Below are 6,540 nucleotides of genomic sequence, written 5' to 3' on the forward strand. Positions count from 1 at the left end.
CTTCCCTGTGCAGAAATTTTTGATTTTGTTGTAGTCCCATTAGTTTGTTTTTGCTTTTGTTTCCCTTACCTCAGGAGACATATCTAGAAAAATGTTGCTATGGCTGATGTCAGAGAAATTACTGCCTGTGCTCTCCTCTAAGATTTTTATGGTTTTAGGTCTAACATTTAAGTCCTTAATCCATTTTGAGTTTGTTTTTGTGTATGGTGTAGGAAAGTGGTCCAGTTTCATTCTTTTGCTTGTAGCTGTCCAGTTTTCCTAACACCATCTATTGAAGAGACTGTCTCTTTCTCATTTTATGTTTTTGTCTCCTTCATTGAAGATTAATTGACCATGTAATTGTGGGTTTATTTCTGGGCTTTCTATTCTGTTTCATTGATCTATATGTTTGTTTTTGTGCTGGTACCATACTGTTTTGATTACTACAGCTTTGTACTGTATCTTAAAATCTGGGAATGTAATACCTCCAGTTTTGTTCTTCTTTTTCAAGATTACTTTGGCTATTCAGGGTCTTTTGTGGCTTCATACAAATTTTAAGATTATTTGTTCTAATTCTGTGAAAAATGCTGTTGGTATTGATAGGGTTTGCTTTAAATGTTTAGATTGCTTTGGGTACTATAGACATTTTAACAATATTTGTTCTTCCAATCCATGACATTGGAATATTTTTCCATTTTTTTTGTGTCACCTTCAATTTCTTTCATTGGTGTTATATAGTTTTCAGAGTACAGGTCTTTCACTTCCTTGGTTAAGTTTATTTCTAGGTATTTTATTATTTTTGCTGCAGTTTTAAATGGGATTATTTTCTTAATTTCTCTTTCTGCTACTTCATTATTAGTGTATAGAAATGCAATGGATTTCTGTATATTGATTTTGTATCCTGCACACCACAAATGATTTTTCCTTAAATTTCTTTCAACCTCATTTGCAACTTAGCACAATTTCAACTCCTTCAGTCACAACCACTGATCTGCTTTTTACTTCTTTAAATTTACCTTTTCATAATATTTTATAATATGAATGAAATCATATGACATGAAGTCTTGTGCATCTGGTTTAGCATGTTTTTGAAGTTTATCTGTGTTATAGCATGTATTGGTATTTTTTTTAACAGATACTTTTTTTTTTTTAAGATTTTATTTATTTATTTGAGAGAGAGAGAATGAGAGACAGAGAGCATGAGAGGGAGGAGGGTCAGAAGGAGAAGCAGACTCCCCGCTGAGCAGGGAGCCCAATGCGGGACTCGATCCTGGGACTCCAGGATCATGACCTGAGCCGAAGGCAGTCACTTAACCACCTGAGCCACCCAGGCGCCCAGCATGTATTGGTATTTATTCCTTTTTATTATAGAATAATAGTCCTTTCTGTGGATATACCACATTTTGTTTGTCCATTCATCAATCAAGGGATATTTGTATTGGTTCCAGATTTTTTCTTATGAGTAAGAATGCTATGAATACTCACACAATACTATTTAATTCCTCTGTTGATTTTTAAAATTATATTTGTGTTATTTTCTTTTAGTTATTTTACTTTCCATCTCCAGAATTTCCATTTAATTTCTAGTTCTGTATAATCTTTAGCTTTTTGTTGAAATTCTTTATTCATTTTTCAAACCATTCTGAGATAGGGTCAGGATACAGGCCTCTTTGAAGGGAAATGCTGTCTTGTAATGGACAGAAAAAGTAAAGGTTAGGCAAATTCTGATTTTCCTATTCCTTCTGTCCAAAGATTCTTTATTTAGTGTTTTAAGGATTTTTATTTTCTCAGAGTTTGTTATTGTATCATGAATGTTATGTCCCAATCCATCACAGTTTTGGATTTTGACATCCAAAAGTTTCATTTTTGAAAGTCAAAAAACCTTTGCTGTTAAAACTATTTTTCTATGAGTTTTAGAAAGTTATTTTGAGACTCCAAAGCTATGATTCCATTTCTTTTTATTATTTTCTGTGATAAAATATAAATAAAGCTGCTATAAACATCCATGTTCAGTTTTTGTGTGGACATACATTTTCATCTCCTTTGGGTAAATACCAAGAAGGGCAATTGTTGGATCAATGGTAAGAGTATGTTTAGTTTTATAAGAAACTGCCAGGCTGTCTTCCAAAGTGGCCAAATCATTTTGGGCAGTGCGGGCCACCCTGCTCTGGGTGTAGGGCTCAGGCACCAGGAATGTCCCAGGCCCAGCTATCTGAGACCTGTGAGCTAGGCTCTGCCAGCTTTGTTAGTGTCTGCATGGCCTGAGGGCTTGCTGTGTTTAGAAATGGCCAAATAGTGGGACCAGACCATCAAGTACTACATCCTGGAAGAGATCCAGAAGCACAACCACAGCAAGAGCACCTGGTTGATCCTGCACCACAAGGTGTACAATTTGACCAAGTTTGTGGAGGAATATCCTGGGGGGTTGGGGGGAAGCAGTGTTAAGGCAACAAGCTGGAGGGATGCTACTGAAAACTTTGAGGGTCAGGCACTCTACAGATGCTAGAGAATTGTCTAAAACATATACCATTGGGGATCTTCATCCAGATGAAAGATCAAAGATAACCAAGCCTTTGGAAACTCTCATTACTACTGTTGATTCTAATTCCAGCTGGTGACCAACTGGGTGATCCCAGCCATCTTAGCACTGAGGGTAGCCCTGATGTATCACCTCTACACAGTGGAAGATCAAACATTCTCAGAAGTCAATGAGAGAAAAGACTGCTTTGGACCAGGGAGAAAGAAGCCAGTGTTAACTGCTTCAACTAACAGAAGCCCTCACCTGAAAAATAATTTTAATATACCTGTTTCCCTTTTCTCCTACCTTAGAACCAAACCAAAAAGAATTCTAATTTTTCTACTCCTGAGCTCTTAGAATGTGCCTCTTTGTTCATCAACTTTTTTTTTTTTTTTTTGATGTCCAATCACTACATAATTTACTTACTGTAGGCATGATCTTTTAAAAAATATATCTGGCTTTTAAAATATTTAAAAAAAGCGACCATACCATTTTGCATTCCTACTAGTGATGAATGAGAATTCCTGTTGCTCCACAACCTCACCAGGATTTGGTGTCAGTATTCTGGATTTTGGCCATTCTGATAGGTGTGTAGTGGTATCTCATTGTTTTTTAAGTTTATATTTCCCTGATGACATATGATGTGGGGCATCTTTTCATATGCTTACTTGCCATCTGCTTATCTTTGGTGAGGTGTCTGTTAAGACCTGAGGCTCATTTTAAAATTAGGTTGTGTATTTTCTTATTGTTGAGTTTTCAGAGTCTTTGTATATTTTGGATAGCAGTGCTTTATTAGATGTCTCTTTTGGAAATATTTTCTTTCAGTCTGTGGTTTGTCTTCTCATTCTCTTGACATTGTCTTTCACAGAGCAAAAGTTTTTAATTTTAATCAAGTCTAGCCTGTCCATTTTTTCTTTCATGGATTATGCCTATGATGTTGTGACAGAAAAGTTATCACCATACCCAAGGTCATCTATGTTTTCTCCTATGTTATCTTCTAGGAATATTATAGTTTTGTGTTTTACATTTAACTCTGTGATCAACTTTAAGTTAAATTTTGTGAAAATAATGTAATGTTGTGTGTCAGCTATATTAAAATTAAATTATGATTTTTTAGTGAAGGGTGTAATGTCTGTGTCTAGATTAATTTTTTTTTTGCATATGGATGTCTTGCTCTAGCATTATTTATTGAAAAGACTATCTTTGCTCCATTGTATTGCCTTTGCTTTTTTTATTGAAGATTGGTTAACAATATTTTGATTTTGCTTTTTTTTTAGATTTTTTTTATTATGTTATGTTAATCACCATACATCACATCATTAGTTTTTGATGTAGTGTTCCATGATTCATTGTTTGCATATAACATCCAGTGCTCCATGCAGAATGTGCCCTCTTTAGCACCCATCACCAGGCTAACCCATCCCCCCCACCCCCCTCCCCTCTAGAACCCGCAGTTTGTTTCTCAGAGTCCATCATCTCTCATGGTTCATCTCCCCCTCCGATTCCCCCCCTTCATTCTTCCCCTCCTGCTATCTTCTTCTTCTTCTTCTTCTGTTTTTTTAACATATAATGTATTATTTGCTTCAGAGGTACAGATCTGTGATTCAACAGTCTTGCACACTTCACAGCGCTCACCATAGCACATACCCTCCCCAACGTCTATCACCCAGCCACCCCATCTCTCCCACTCCCCACCACTCCAGCAACTCTCAGTTTGTTTCCTGAGATTAAGAATTCCTCATATCAGTGAGGTCATATGATTAATGTCTTTCTCTGATTGACTTATTTTCCTCAGCATAATACCCTCCAGTTCCATCCACATTGTTGCAAATGGCAAGATTTCATTCTTTTTGATGGTTTATGTGGTTCTATTTTTGGGCTCTCTATTCTATTCCATTGATCTATTTGTCTTTCTTTTGCTAATACCACACTATCTTGATTACTGTAGATTTTTAGTGATTCTTGAGGTTGGGTAGCATCAGTCTTCAAACTTTTCTCTTCTCCTTCAATAGTATATTGGCTACTCTGAGTCTTTAGCCTCTCCATATAAATTTTAGAATCCGTTTGTTATCAACAAACAAAATAACTTGAGATTTGGATTGGGATTGTATTGAATCTATAGATCAAGTTGAGAAGAAGTGACATCTTTACAATATTGAGTCTTCCTATCCATGAACATGGAATACCTCACCATTTATTTAGTTCTTTGAATTTGTTCATCAGAGATTTGATTATCCTCATAGAGATCTTGTACATATTTTGAAAGATTTATACTATGTATTTAATATTTTTGAGTGTAAATGTAAATGGTACTGTTATTAGTTTCAAATTCCACTTGTTCAGTGCTCTTATATAGGAAAGCAATTAATTGTCATTTGTATATTAACCTTGAACCTTCAAACTTTGCTATAATTACTATTAATTCCAGGAGGGTTTTTTGGTTAATTCTTTCAGATTTTCTACATAGAGAAACATGTCTTTTGCAAACAAAGAGTTATATTACTTCCTTCCCAGTATGTATATTTTATTACCTTTTCTTGCCTTATTGCATTAACAAGGACTAAGAAGTGGTGAGAGGGAATATCCTTACCTTATATCTGATCTTAGTGAGAAAGATTAGTGGAAAAGATTCTCATAATTAAGTATGATGTTAGTTGAGTGTTTTTGTGAACATTTTTTATCAGGTTGAAAAAGTTCCCATATTCCTAATTTACTAAGAATTTTTATCATGAATAGGTATTGATTTTTGTTAAATGGTTTCCTCCATCTAATGATTTTTCTATTTTAGTCTGTTGATGTAATGGATTATAATTAATTGATGATTAATTGATGAAACAATCTTGAATACCTGACATAAATCCCACTTTGTCTTTGCATATAATTCTTTTTATACCTCGTTGGATTTGATTTGGTAATTTTTGTTGAAGATATTTGCATCTGTGTTCATGAGAGATATTGGTATGTAGTTTCCTTTTCTTGTAATGTCTTTCTCTTGTTTTTGGTATTAGGGTAATGCTGGCTCCAAAGGTTGAGTTATAAAATATTTCCTCTGTGTCTATGTTCTGAAAAAGATTGTAGAGAAATGATACCTCATATTTTCAACCTTCATTTTTTTTCTTTCTTGTTTTAGATTTCCAGGGTATCAAAGATAAATTTATGCTAGTTAGTTAATATATGTTGATAAGTGAAAGTGTGCTGGATGTCTATCCCTCCAAGATAATTTGTACAGATTACCAAAAGTCTATTTTATACAATGCTGCACATAAAAAAGACAATTTTACTTCAGATTTGGGTTTTAGGGGGATCAGGAACAGAGGGGGGAGAATTATGGCAGCCAGCAGAAGAAGTTTTGGTATATGACTTCTTTTCTGATATAATCCACATCTTATTTCAGCATGTTGCTTAACTTATTTGGCTGGTTTTGGGCCCACTGACATACATCACTGGAGTCTCTTGAATCTGTTATGACTAAATATACCTTTTAATCTGTGTTTCAAAGGTATTTATGTATGTTTCTTTCTTTAGAATCTTCATTTAAAAATTGATGGTATCCTTTTTCCTGTCTTAGCCTGTAATCAAAACTATTGGTGGAAAAGATTGAAAAACTGTCAATCTAAAAGCCATAATTCCTATTTACAGAAATAGAGTGAGTCTTTTGCAGTTTTGTGATTTCTTTGTGGAAGTAAATAGAGTGCTCTGTGAAGATTATTCATATTGTACCGCAAAAATGCAAAAAATAAAACCTCTAATAATCTGAAGGAATGACAGTTAATTAGCAAATATTTACATTTAATACTAAAAAAAGAATTATCCCCATATAGATAATCTGTACCTTCTATATAATTTACTCTATTGTTGAATATTTTCAGGAGAGCTTGGCATTTTAGCTTCATTAAATGCATCCATTGTTAGGAATTTCCTGAGTACATGTATAAAAATATACCTGACATATATTTGATAAAATAAATGAACACTATTATTTCTAATTCATATAAATAAAAGAACTTATTTTGTTCATGATTTTACAAAGACTCCAACTTGTT

General features: G+C 34.1%; 1 pseudogene; it reads left to right on the forward strand.

The window, feature by feature from the left end:
* The first annotated feature begins 2,263 nt into the window (after nt 1-2,263).
* On the forward strand, nt 2,264-2,854 carry LOC129046011 (cytochrome b5-like; annotated as a pseudogene).
* Nucleotides 2,855-6,540: the final 3,686 nt, after the last annotated feature.

The sequence above is a fragment of the Mirounga angustirostris genome, unplaced genomic scaffold (genome assembly GCF_029215605.1).
Source record: "Mirounga angustirostris isolate CCGP_5_RB_7025 unplaced genomic scaffold, mMirAng1.0.hap1 SCAF_2, whole genome shotgun sequence".
NCBI lineage: Eukaryota > Metazoa > Chordata > Mammalia > Carnivora > Phocidae > Mirounga > Mirounga angustirostris.